Raw genomic sequence first — 14,658 nt, forward strand, 5'->3', positions numbered from 1 at the left:
GCGTGCCTCAGCGATACAGATAGCCGTACCGTAGGTGCAACCACAACGGAGGGGTATCTGTTGAGAGGCCAGACAAACGTGTGGCTCCTGAACAGGGGCAGCAGCCTTTTCAGTAGTTGCAAGGGCAACAGTCTGGATGATTGACTGATCTGGCCTTGTAACAATAACCAAAACGGCCTTGCTGTGCTGGTACTGCGAACGGCTGAAAGCAAGGGGAAACTACAGCCGTAATTTTTCCCGAGGGCATGCAGCTTTACTGTATGATTAAATGATGATGGCATCCTCTTGGGTAAAATATTCCGGAGGTAAAATAGTCCCCCATTCGGATCTCCGGGCGGGGACTACTCAAGAGGATGTCGTTATCAGGAGAAAGAAAACTGGCGTTCTACGGATCGGAGCGTGGAATGTCAGATCCCTTAATCGGGCAGGTAGGTTAGAAAATTTAAAAAGGGAAATGGATAGGTTGAAGTTAGATATAGTGGGAATTAGTGAAGTTCGGTGGCAGGAGGAACAAGACTTCTGGTCAGGTGACTACAGGGTTATAAACACAAAATCATAGAGGGGTAATGCAAGAGTAGGTTTAATAATGAATAGGAAAATAGGAATGTGGGTAAGCTACTACAAACAGCATAGTGAACGCATTATTGTGGCCAAGATAGATACGAAGCCCACACCTACTACAGTAGTACAAGTTTATATGCCAACTGGCTCTGCAGATGACGAAGAAATTGAACAAATTTATGATGAAATAAAAGAAATTATTCAGATTGTGAAGGGAGACGAAAATTTAATAGTCATGGGTGACTGGAATTCGAGTGTAGGAAAAGGGAGAGAAGGAAACATAGTAGGTGAATATGGATTGGGGCTAAGAAATGAAAGAGGAAGCCGCCTGGTAGAATTTTGCACAGAGCACAACATAATCATAACTAACACTTGGTTCAAGAATCATGAAAGAAGGTTGTATACATGGAAGAACCCTGGAGATACTAAAAGGTATCAGATAAATTACATAATGGTAAGACAGAGATTTAGGAACCAGGTTTTAAAATGTAAGACATTTCCAGGGGCAGATGTGGACTCTGACCACAATCTATTGGTTATGACCTGTAGATTAAAACAGAAGAAACTGCAAAAAGGTGGGAATTTAAGGAGATGGGACCTGGATAAACTGAAAGAACCAGAAGTTGTACAGAGTTTCAGGGAGAGCATAAGGGAACAATTGTCAGGAATGGTGGAAAGAAATACAGTAGCAGAAGAATGGGTAGCCTTGAGGCATGAAGTAGTGAAGGCAGCAGAGGATCAAGTAGGTAAAAAGACGAGGGCTAGTAGAAATCCTTGGGTAACAGAAGAAATATTGAATTTAATTGATGAAAGGAGAAAATATAAAAATGCAGTAAATGTAGCAGGCAAAAAGGAATACAAACGTCTCAAAAATGAGATCGACAGGAGGTGCAAAATGGCTAAGCAGGGATGGCTAGAGTACAAATGTAAGGATGTAGAGGCCTATCTCACTAGGGGTAAGATAGATACTGCCTACAGGAAAATTAAAGAGACCTTTGGAGATAAGAGAACGACTTGTATGAATATCAAGAGCTCAGATGGAAACCCAGTTCTAAGCAAAGAAGGGAAAGGAGAAAGGTGGAAGGAGTATATAGAGGGTCTATACAAGGGCGATGTACTTGAGGACTATATTATGGAAATGGAAGAGGATGTAGATGAAGATGAAATCGGAGATATGATACTGCGTGAAGAGTTTGACAGAGCACTGAAAGACCTGAGTCGAAACAAGGCCCCCGGAGTAGACAACATTCCATTGGAACTACTGACAGCCTTGGGAGAGCCAGTCCTGACAAAACTCTACCATCTGGTGAGCAAGATGTATGAAACAGGCGAAATACCCTCAGACTTCAAGAAGAATATAATAATTCCAATCCCAAAGAAAGCAGGTGTTGACAGAAGTGAAACTTACCGAACTATCAGTTTAATAAGTCACAGCTGCAAAATACTAACACGAATTCTTTACAGACGAATGGAAAAACTAGTAGAAGCCAACCTCGCGGAAGATCAGTTTGGATTCCGTAGAAACACTGGAACACGTGAGGCAATACTGACCTTACGACTTATCTTAGAAGATAGATTAAGGAAAGGCAAACCTACGTTTCTAGCATTTGTAGACTTAGAGAAAGCTTTTGACAATGTTGACTGGAATACTCTCTTTCAAATTCTAAAGGTGGCAGGGGTAAAACACAGGGAGCGAAAGGCTATTTACAATTTGTACAGAAACCAGATGGCAGTTATAAGAGTCGAGGGACGTGAAAGGGAAGCAGTGGTTGGGAAGGGAGTAAGACAGGGTTGTAACCTCTCCCCGATGTTGTTCAATCTGTATATTGAGCAAGCAGTAAAGGAAACAAAAGAAAAATTCGGAGTAGGTATTAAAATTTATGGAGAAGGAATAAAAACTTTGAGGTTCGCCGATGACATTGTAATTCTGTCAGAGACAGCAAAGGACTTGGAAGAGCAGTTGAATGGAATGGACAGTGTCTTGAAAGGAGGATATAAGATGAACATCAACAAAAGCAAAACAAGGATAATGGAATGTAGTCTAATTAAGTCGGGTGATGCTGAGGGAATTAGAATAGGAAATGAGGCACTTAAAGTAGTAAAGGAGTTTTGCTATTTGGGGAGCAAAACAACTGATGATGGTCGAAGTAGAGAGGATATAAAATGTAGGCTGGCAATGGCAAAGAAAGCGTTTCTGAAGAAGAGAAATTTGTTAACATGCAGTATTGATTTAAGTATCACGAAGTCATTTCCGAAAGTATTCGTATGGAGTGTAGCCATGTATGGAAGTGAAACATGGACGATAAATAGTTTGGACAAGAAGAGAATAGAAGCTTTCGAAATGTGGTGCTACAGAAGAATGCTGAAGATTAGATGGGTAGATCACATAACTAATGAGGAGGTATTGAATAGGTTTGGGGAGAAGAGAAGTTTGTGGCACAACTTGACCAGAAGAAGGGATCGGTTGGTAGGACATGTTCTGAGGCATCAAGGGATCACCAATTTAGTATTGGAGGGCAGCGTGGAGGGTAAAAATCGTAGAGGGAGACTAAGAGATGAATACACTAAGCAGATTCAGAAGGATGTAGGCTGCAGTAGGTACTGGGAGATGAAAAAGCTTGCACAGGATAGAGTAGCATGGAGAGCTGCATCAAACCAGTCTCAGGACTGAAGACCACAACAACAACACAATGCAATTGTTTCTTCCAGTTATGAATCAGATTTTCTTCCGTAGTGGTTAGAATTCTGTCATGAACTGCGTGCCGAATCTGTATCTGAACCAAAATCATTGTTCTTCGTAGACTACGCTCATCCTAACTATAGCTCCCCAAGACTCCTCAGAGACTGACTCAAATGTGGTGCCGAAAAAACTATAAACATTTACTTCAATTTATCGGTAAAGAATTAATAATGAAAATAGAAGCACAATAACTAGCACAACGCACTGCTGTAATTAGTTTCCGCCTATCCGAAGGCAGGTGCCAACAGTGAATTAAAACGTACACAGAAAAGAAATAATTGGCAAAGAATGTCAGCAATTACAGCAAAAAGCTACAAAAAATTCATTTATTTCTCCTTCGTAATGGAGAATGCATTAATTTGCTAAACTGCGATGCAGTTCAAAAAGGAAGAGAGTGTCTAGCTTTTCTCGAGAACTTTTCTTAGTGTGCAATATGTATTTTAAACCTTTCAGGACTGAAATCTATTGCACTTAAAGATAATGTCTTTTGTAATTTCCTACATTAATCCACCCGGTAAGAAAACAACGGAAGTTGGTCGTCTTCTTATATGCGTTTTGTCTGACAGTCTTTGCCAATTATTTCTTAATGGAATATCTTTGGTTCACTTCTAGTACATGTAGAATTATTATGATGGTTTGAACTTCATGAATGGCAAATGTGAGCACTGCACCTGAAATATCCCTTTGGCTTCACTTTATCACTCTCAAAAACGGAACAAAATACTTGTAAACTTTAAAAATGAAGTAACATTGTGGTGTCACCGCCAGACACCACACTTGCTAGGTGGTAGCCTTTAAATCGGCCGCGGTCCGTTAGTATATGTCGGACCCGCGTGTCGCCACTATCAGTGATTGCAGACCGAGCGCCTCCACACGGCAGGTCTAGTCTAGAGAGACTCCCTAGCACTCGCCCTAGTTGTAAAGCCGACTTTGCTAGCGATGATTCTCTGACTACATACGCTCTCGTTTGCAGAGACGGCAGTTTAGCATAGCCTTCAGCTACGTCATTTGCTACGACCTAGCAAGGCGCCATATTCAGTAACTATGCATGTATTCTGAACAGATAATATTGTGAATCATATACCGTCAAGAGCGACGTTCATCATTAATGGATTAAAGTTAAGTATCAAACTAATTACGTGCGCTTTCTGAATTCTAATTCCTTGTCATGTTCCAGACCTGACGTCAGTATAGTTCTTCCCTCCTCACGCCAGCCTGCGTGAGCTAAAACGCGTGCATTTCGGCCTCCTATAGTAACACGGTGTTGGCTCTTCTGCCAACAGAACAAACATAACTGCTGTTGTCTTCTAAATCCGTACACCAACAAATATACTACTAAGACACCTTATATTTCTCGAAGAAAGGTACTCCGTATCAGTATTGTTGATATGTTGTTCTATTCCTGTTGTGTATTGACCGAGGTGAAAATGGTTCTATATGTGTCTGTGCACATTCTCTAATACCCTTTATATTATTCTCTAGATCACCGTGCCCCATGTACAATGTGGTAGAAGAATGAAATCAGTCTTTTTCGAATATACGTTCTGTAGACTTATGCAAGAGGATTCCGTGAGAGATACATAGCTTTTCTTCCAAGGATACACATTGGGCAATCTCCGTTACGCTTCCCAACAGGCTGCTTCGATCTGTTAAGCATCTCTGAATTCATTCGACGTCTGTTATCATGTCCACTTGATAAGGGCTGCGCCCTCTGGAACAACATTAACGTCTTGTATGCGATTTCCATTACGGTCACTATGCACTCATCCAGAACCATATCAAAAAATTGAAGTGTTTCATACATCTTCCGTATTAATGATTTGCCTGTTCCTGCCATATCCTACGGCTTCTTAGTGCCCCTAAATATTTATACCTGCTCAATATGTGCACCACTAATCTTGTAATCTGATACTACTTTTGGAATCTTCTTGCGTTTATTCACATTTAAAGAGAGTTACCAATCGTTAAACGACGCGGAAAATTAGAGAAAGTATTCTGTACTTTCTTACGATCGTCGAAAGATGATAATAATCCATCCGATAACAGAACGGTTCACCATTTCAGCCCACGTGCCATGTGCTTGGAGTTGAATATGTAATCAAATGTTGGGATTCTTATAGGAAGGAAAGGTTTGCTTCGCGCAGTCTTAGGAACTGCAAAGTCGCGACAGGAGAGCTTTTTCAGTTTCTATTGTCACTATTCAAACGTTCACTAAAGCAATTAACAGATAACCATTTTTGTATAGACATTAGATATGAATTAACTACACAAACAGCCGCGCGCGCTACCACGCCGCTTCCCGTATGTGCGTGTACGTGTGTGTGTGTTTCGGGTGGCGGGAAGGGGGGGGAGGGGAGCGGGTACAAGGGCCCGGATCGAAATCCCTCTGCGCATTAACGACGCAGTCTGAATGTGGTTTCCGATCGGTTTCCCGCAAACGAATTCGTGGATATCGGGTTAGTACCAACGTCCCACCTGTTACACTATTCGCAATCACTTCGTAAAACGCTCACACACTTCCACATGGGATAAAGTTACACGCAGACAGATGAGGTATACCAATTCCGCCACCTGGGGGAGAGCAGAGAGTGTGTTCTCGTGATAACACGAAGGCAATGCGGCCAGCCTCTACCACTAACGTTCCCAAATCCAGATTGACATGCCGAACCGTCAAGGTACGATAAACGCCAGGAAAAAAAGAAGACTTAAGTATGGATAATTGTCGTTTCTACTTTGTTAAGCGTACGATATTTCCTGTTACATATTGCTAATTTTTATTGTCAGAATTCAAACACAGGCAAATTATGAAGATACCATGCTACAAGAATGAAGAGAAGGTTCGGTCTTGTCATTTGCATACAAGCATCTCTGACAACGTAAGCGAGAATGGTCTGATATCGCTACCGTACCAGCCCTTTGTTGTCAGTCAAGCGTCTGGCTGCATGATTATTCAGACTGATTTCGTGCGTTACATATGTTTTGTGTCCTCCGATGAGCAAAAGGATGTGTCTACGTTGTTGAAATGCTTTACGTACAAACTAGCCTGAGAATATATGTATACATGAGTATATCGCGTGATCCAAAAACCAGTAGGCCAGAGGGGAAGAAATAATAAACTATACAACAGAAAATCACAGTCTAACGTGAAATTCACAATTATTATAAAATTAATGTACTTATATACGTATGTATGTATGTATGTATGTATGTATGTATGTTTCACATCTCCTCCTAAACTACTGCAGTGGTTTCAACCAAACTTGTACACATTTAGTGTCTGGAAATCATCACTACGGGGATAAAAACAATTTACCTATCGAAGAGATGGGGATGGAGGTCAAAAGCCACTTTAACCTACGACGCACAAACGTTCGTATTTTCGTCATCTAATATTTGAGAATGAAAACACTTAGATGTTTGCAATGAAGTTTACAACTAATTTTTAGCCTTTATTAAACTGTTTTTCACTGACAATCGCATCAATACGAAAGAAGGAAAAAGAGGTTATTGCTTACTAATTTTCGCTTTTTATGCTATAAATCTACCACATGAAGCATGACGTTTTAATTTATTACTTCTTTATTACTAACTGTACTAACGAAACATTTTGCAGATTATGTTCACGTACACCTCTGAATGTACCGGCAAAGTTGTACGAGACGTAGTTGAGGAGATATGACGTCAAATATTTCGATGCATGAAAAACTGCCGCATTATCGACGACGTTTTAAGTTTTTAGCTATTTATTAATTACTCTGTTCTCAAAACATTTCGCAGACAGTATCCACATATGATGCTTAATGTACATAGAAAAATATATCATTGTACGACTATAGTTCAGAAGATATGACACCACAAACACTGAGATACGTGGAAAGCTGCCACACTGTGGATGACGTTTTACTTTATTGCTTCTTTACTGCTAGCTCTGTTCACAACACGTTTCGCAGGCTGTAGCCACGCATACCACTGGTTGTTCTGCCACAATTATATCATTCTACGGGACATAAATCACGAGATACGACGTCTTGAAATAGAGCTGCATGAAAATGAAACTGCTGTGCGAAATTCGATGGAGATGCAGGTGAATTTTGTGTACAAATGCGTGTGAAATGTGTTAAACGTGTGTGAAATCTTATTTTACACATGCATGTGCCAACAAATCCTAACATAAGAAGCTCATAATAGACCCCAGGAAAAATTTCATTCGAATTTGGTACATATATTAATCACAATATGGAAACGAATCTGTGGAGGTAAGAACCACTAGCCTCCTATTGGTGTGAGCATGATGACGTGTAGAGAAATGGACGGTGGGAGGAGGAGGAGGAGATGGACAGACGGTAAGGAGAATGGGGATATGCACCCTGATAGGGGACGGGAGAAGGAAATGGACAGAGAAAGGAAAGAGGAGGACTTCAACAGGAAGAAGGAAGAGAAGAAGATGGAAAGAGAAAACGAGATGAGAAAATGGACAGAGAGCGGAATAACGAGATGGATGAAGAGAGGGGGGCGGCGGAGGTGGAATTAGTGGGCGGAGGATGAGAGGGACAGAGGAGGAAGAAGCTGGTCGACAGAGGGGGAGGTGCAGATTGACAGAGAAATGTGGTAGCAGATGATGGACAGAGAGATGGGGACAGGAGGAAGCTAGCGGAGGGTGCAGGATGTGGAAGGCTGGATAGGATGGAGGAGACGGACATAAAATGGGTGAAACAGGAGATGGACAGGGATAGGGGGAAGAGGATATGGACTAATAGAAAATTATAATAAATACATACCTGGGCAAACTTGGGTACTCAGCTAGCTTTAATAATAAAATAATAAAAATTGTAAAACATTTGAAATGCCATGCACGGATGGAACTTATATAGTGTGCGTGGCGTATTACAGATTAAGAATCATCCCAGTTACAAATATTTAGTGATGAGGTAAGACGACAGACGAGAGAAAAGAATGTATGTAGTATCGAATCAAACTTCAGTTATAATGAATGGAAACTGATACTGAATAAAGTTCTCCATTGCGTAAAACATATTCCCACTGTAGTATAGGTACACCCAGGAGATGTTGAGACCAAATACGTATCCGATAACCCGCATTTTGATTTCCTATGGCTCTGCAGTGTCATATACCACGAATACCAGATAGGTTCCAACTAACTAGCCTATCTGTTGGATTAAGACACTAGACATCTTATCTTTAAATCGCCTAATGCAAAGACTTGAATTGCCTCTTTGAAAAGGACATGGTCAATTCATTTCCATATCGTGGACCTTTTATTCGACGCTAATATTCCTTTCTCTGGTTTATTTCACAAAACCAAGATCGGTGCCTTTCCTCCCTCTTCTGCAGGCAGATTTGCCCCGCCGACCTCTTTGTGATTGTGGTGGTTGTAGCTTCGTATTTTATCTTCCTTGCGTTTCTTCTTTCAACACAATAAGGGCGTCTAGTGACTCCAAAGACAAGTTTCCTCTGCCATTCGTTAGCTAAACACTTCTAAAACCTGTATAATTGCAGGGATGCTGAACGTTGTTATCTTACATACAGATATTATTGTTTGGATGTTATCTTTATTTATCATTAGCTGCTTCATTGCCTTTGATCTCCGAAGATGATAGCATGTGTTACTGAAATGCAGATATTATTGAAATGATCGTGATGTATCAGTAATTATTCTCACACAGCTTAGTTTCATACAACTGGCACTAGAGAGAGGTGTTTTGGACTAAATTGAAAATATGTGTGTGAGAGATAATATGTGCTATCTACAGCTACTATTTGTTACTGATCTGATGATAGATATTTGTAGCGTTCCCTGTGAAACCATAGAAGTGGCTATAAAGAAGATGTAATTAACCGCAGAACTCGGCATAGGTAGAAAGTACGTGATGATGGAAGCAAAAACTTTGAAGTTAACACTTATCCACAAATGAGACGTTTGCAAGATAATTTAGAATATGGATTAGAAGCTACCACTGATTAGACTGTAAAAAATAGAGCTGTATTTGAAATTAAAACTTTTCCATTAAATCCCCATTTAACTAAGCTTAAATTTCGTCCACGCCCATAGTTGGCGAAGGTGATAGACGCATTATAGGGCACCAACCCGTTTTACTGCTGACCTACGATGACGGGAAACGCGCCAATAAGGTTGAAGATAGATGAACCATGCAGGCCTTGTAATTGGTGCTTCAAATCAGTGAGCGGAATCATAGGGATCTTCCTGTCTCGGATAAGCTCTAAAGTGATGTGTACAGCACATCTAATGGTACGGCTGAATAATTGGAGCACCGAATGCTACAGATCTTTGAAAATTCACGAGATGATCGTCTGTTTATTTTGCTATGTCGGGTCATCACAGAAGTGAGATGTACAGTACTGCTTTACATACAGTTGAAGCACATGCGTGGTGAATTGTACACTCTAATCAAAATTTACGAGGCAATACTTAAAAGAATTCATAACTAACTTCCTACACTGTAACACTGCCTCCAAATGTGAGAACGACATGAAAAACACATTCTTTACGAGTGTACAGTAAACGTAACATACACTGAAGAGCCAAAGAAACTGGTACACCTGCTTAAAATGGTGTAGGGCCCCCGCGAGCGCGTAGAAGTGCCGCAACACGACGTGGCATGGACTCGCCTAATGTCCGAAATAGTGCTGGAGGGAAAATGACATCATGAATCCTACAGGGCTGTCTATAAATCCGTACGAAGGGGAAGAGATCTCTTCTGAACGGCACGTTGCAAGGTAACTGAAATATGCTCGATAATTTTCATTGTCGGGGTAGTCTGGTGGCTACCGGAAGTGTTAATCTCAGAAGAATGTTCCTGGAGCCATTCATTAGCAATTCAGGATGTGTGGAGTGTCGCATTGTCCTGCTGGAAATGCCGAAGTCTGTCGGAATGCACAATGGACATGAATGGATGCATTTGATCTGACACGATGCTTACGTACATATCACCTGTCAGAGGCGTCGCAGCGCCATATTCTGCCTGTTTACATATCTGTCTATTTGAATACGCATATCTATACAAGTTTCTTTGGCGCTTCAGTGTATAACGTGTTCAAGCATTATTGTAAGCCATGAGTGGAACTGGATGGAGGCTTGTTGGAGAAATTTACATTTCTAAGCATTTGCATTGACTGGGACAACATATTCGCTATATATATAAGAGGGTCATTCTAAAATTATGAATGTTTATACCTTCAAAGACTTTTATTCAAGATAATGAAGGACAACTTGTTTTGAAATACATTTTGATACCTCTGTTACTTTTCTACATAACTGCAATCCAAATTTAAACATTTGTTGCAGCTAGGTTGTTGAACTAGTCACTGATGACTTCTTCGTCATTTCCATAGTACGTTCTTCCCAAAAACTCACTTAGTTTGGGAAGGAGATTCTTGTGTCAAGTCTATGTCATAAGACGGGTATTCATAAACTTCACACATAAACTGCCGATGCAAATCCTACGTCAACACAGAATGTGGGCCGGCCGCGGTGGTGTCGCGGTTCTAGGCGCTCAGGCCGGTACCGCGCGACTGCTACGGTCGCAGGTTCGAATCCTGCCTCGAGCATGGATGTGTGTGACGTCCTTAGGTTAGTTAGGTTTAAGTAGTTCTAAGTTCTAGGGGACTGATGACCGCAGATGTTAAGTCCCACAGTGCTCAGAGCCATTTGAACAGAAAGTGGGCGAACCTTATTGTGACACTGCTTGCCGTCTGTTTTAAACAGTGCAGTGTAGTCGGTAAAGGTTATGACAGCAGTCATCTGTATCGGTATCTCTCTTCTAGGCATAAAGCCGGCGAATAGGACGCCATTTAGATCCGAAACCAATGCAGCAAATACTTCTTTGGTGCTCATAGCTTATTTGTCTCTTTCGGTTTAGTTGGGTTTATGAATGATACCACACGTCACAATATGTTCCAGAACCTCCTCTCCTTCCTTACTGCACCATTTGAGGGAATTCAATGCAGCTCTTATTTGTTGCTTTTTTTGCGTTTATCTGTCAGAAGATAAGGAAGCCATCTCGCATACATATACGGAGTGGTCAGAAACGATCTGAAAAGTTCGCAAGAATGTTGCAGGGTACGTTGTCCTGAGAAATAACTGTGTGGAAAAAAATTAGTAAGTCGCGCCGTTTCCTAGATAATTTGCATTAAAGTTAACAACTCAGGCCGGTGTGCGCGCAAATTTAAACGGCTCGCCAGAGACGGTGTCGCCAAATGCGTTCTTCCTTTTGTTTCCTAAACCCAAACAAGAGAGCGACACAAAAACTGGATGTGGGACTGTAGTAAACATCAAACCCGAGTCAAAAGCTGAGCAGTCTCGTGTGCGCTATCACTTCACGCGACCGGTAGACAACTGACAGCCGGAGCGCGATCGATTTCAATACGGCACGCGGAAGAAATTCGTGAGGAGAGAGATAGGCGATCACGTTGTACGCCGCCCGTGCCGCATTTTGGGGTATTCGTCATTGTGTTGTTCGCATTATTCTGGTGTGGCTCCCTGGTAAAACAGCCAATATATGCTAACTTGAAGCGGTTTAGGCTTTCAGACTTTTCAAAATGAACAAATTTATTTAGTGTCAGAGAAACAACCCACGCCTGTGTGATCACTCATTGAAAGTATGTTTGGACAAATATTTAAAAAACGTTTATTAATAGTTTCTGTCACATTGAAACACAAAACTGTAAACACTCTACTGAGCTACCTGTGGCTGAAAGTCGCAAAGTTACAACTAACTGCATGTCGACTGGGGTTTTCTGTCTCATCTACGTGTTTTGCTTTTCTACACTTTCTGTATCAACATTAGTAAATAATTATCGCTCATTGTGGACGTGTTAGAACACTGCAACTGTTGAAAGTGAAGATAATTTGCAATGAATTAGCAGCAACCAGTTGCTTTTATAGGCATTTGTTTTTGACATTCAGAGATGCCTGACATGCCATCTTCTCACGTTTCTTTAGTTGAGTGTCGTCAACATTATTTCTTTACCAACTGCATTGCACGACATTGCAAAGGAGATTTTTACGACCCGTTTTTAATAAGACCATAAGTGAAGAAGTAATGGGTACGACACATAAACACATGTAAAGGTGCGTTGTAATATAAAAAAAGTGTGTTTTGAGTCCCTGTTTGTCCGTGTGGCGCGCCAGGGAATGGCTGTCATTCATATCGGTGCGTTCCCCAGTATTGACGTCGCGGGCGCTATAGTTTTGACTTAGGAGGGTTGGTGTCACGTTACTTGACGAACAGGCACGCGAGCGTAAGTAAGTATCTCGATCATGCCCGCGTGTCACCAGAGTTTGCCCGTGCCTGATCTAGGGAATGAGAAATACTTACACTAATTGATCTGTTATTATTCAGTACAACATATCCTGAAGACCCTTACAAGCCTTTAGTCTGTTTCTGGTCACCCTATATAAATGTAATCATCACACTGAAGTGAAAAGGAATCAAAATATGTAGTCGTGTGAGTTGTAGCGCATAACCTGCTGCTGCATTCAGAATCTGTGCCCCCAGTTGACCGTCCCTCCTCCGCTCTCTGCTTTTTTGCTGGGGCACGCCTCCTGGGGCGACCACTTGCTGCAGTTCTTGTGGATAAGTGCGGACGGGAGGGGGTCGCTGCCGCGCGATAAGCTGCCACCTGGCGCAGGTGACGGGTGGCCCCCCAGAGTACTGTAATGAGCCCGCTATCGGGCCCTGCTTAGCTCCCCTACGCTACGCGCCTTTGAGAGCCGGATTTTCTGTTTTCGTTCGCCGCTCCCAGGGGATGAGATTTCCTGCTTTTATCCTCACAGCCGACCCTTTATGCTCTCACTTGATTCCCCACTCTCTGCCTATGTGCGAGTAGGAATGTGCATATACACTGAAAAGCCAAAAAAGAACTGGTAAACCTGCTTAATATCGTGTGGGACCCCCGAGAGCACTCAGAAGCGCCGCAGCACGACGTGGCATGGATTCGACTAATGTCTCAAAAAGATCTGGAGGTAATTGACACCATGAATCCTGCAGGGCTGTTCATATATCTGTAGGAGTACGATGGAGTGAAGATCTCTTCTCAACAGCACGTTGCAAGGTGTCCGAGATATGCTCAATAATGCTGATGTCTGGGAAAGAGTTTAAGCTTGGTAGAGGTTTCCTGGAGCCACTCTGTAGCAATCTTGGACGTGTACGGTTTCGCATTGTCCTGCTGGAATTGCTCAAGTCCGTCGGAAGGTAGAATTGACGTGAGAGGCTGCAGGTGATCAGACAGGATGCTTAGTACGTGTCATCTGTCAGAGTCGTATCTAGACGTTTGAGTGGTCCCATTCACTCCAACTGCACGTGCCCATTACAGAGTCTCCACCAGCTTGAACAGCCCTCTGTTGACATGCAGTGTCCATGGATTCATGTGGTTGTCTCCATATCCGTACTCGTCTACCCGCCTCGATACAATTTGAAACCAGACGCGGCCGACTAGAGAACATGTTTCCAGTCATCAACAGTCCTGTTTAGGTGTTGACGTAGCCCACGTGAGGTATAAAGCTTTGTGTCATGCAGTCATCAAGGGGACACAACTGCCCCTTCGGCTCCTAAAGCCCGTATCGATGATGTTTCGTTGAATGGTCCACACGCTGACACTTGTTGACGGCCCAGCATTGAAATGTGCAGCAGTTTGTGGAAGCGTTGCACTTCTGTCACATTGAACGATTCTCTTCAGTCGTCGCTGGTACCGTTCTTTCAGGATCTTTTTCCGGCCGCAGTGATGTCGGAGATCTCATCCGTGGTACGCTCGTGAAATGGTCGTATGGGAAATCCCCACTTCATCGCAACACTACCAATCTAAGAACTATGCCAGACGCTTGTTGTCTTATATAGGCTTTGTCGACCGCTGCGCTGTATTCTGCCTGTTTACGTACTATATCTCTGTATTTGAATACCCGTGCCTACACCAGTTTCTTTGGCGCTTCAGTGTACATACGTAAGAAGACTTCGTCTACTTCGTGGTCACAGTTCTGATGGTAAGTTTCTCGCTGTTTTTTTATTTACACAGCGGAAAACCCACTACCTCCACAGTCTGAGGTATCGGCGCCCAACAACTTGGGGTTTCACAGTCCTTAAATCACCATATACAGAGATCATGACAGTTGCATGCGAGAAGCCGATCAGTTTCACGATATCCAAGATGGTTGTTCCTAGGCTAGGGCCACCACAATTTCACGTTTGTCAAAGTCTTTTATGTCAGTTGAGTCCCCCTTTTCTGTCTCCTATCGTTTCTAAACGTTTCATCATTCGTCTTTGCTTCGCTTATTGCTTTCCTTATCACGTCATGTGGCTGCACACCACCAGCATTCAATATCG

This window comes from Schistocerca americana, chromosome 3 (assembly GCF_021461395.2).
Source record: "Schistocerca americana isolate TAMUIC-IGC-003095 chromosome 3, iqSchAmer2.1, whole genome shotgun sequence".
NCBI classification, from domain to species: Eukaryota; Metazoa; Arthropoda; class Insecta; order Orthoptera; family Acrididae; genus Schistocerca; species Schistocerca americana.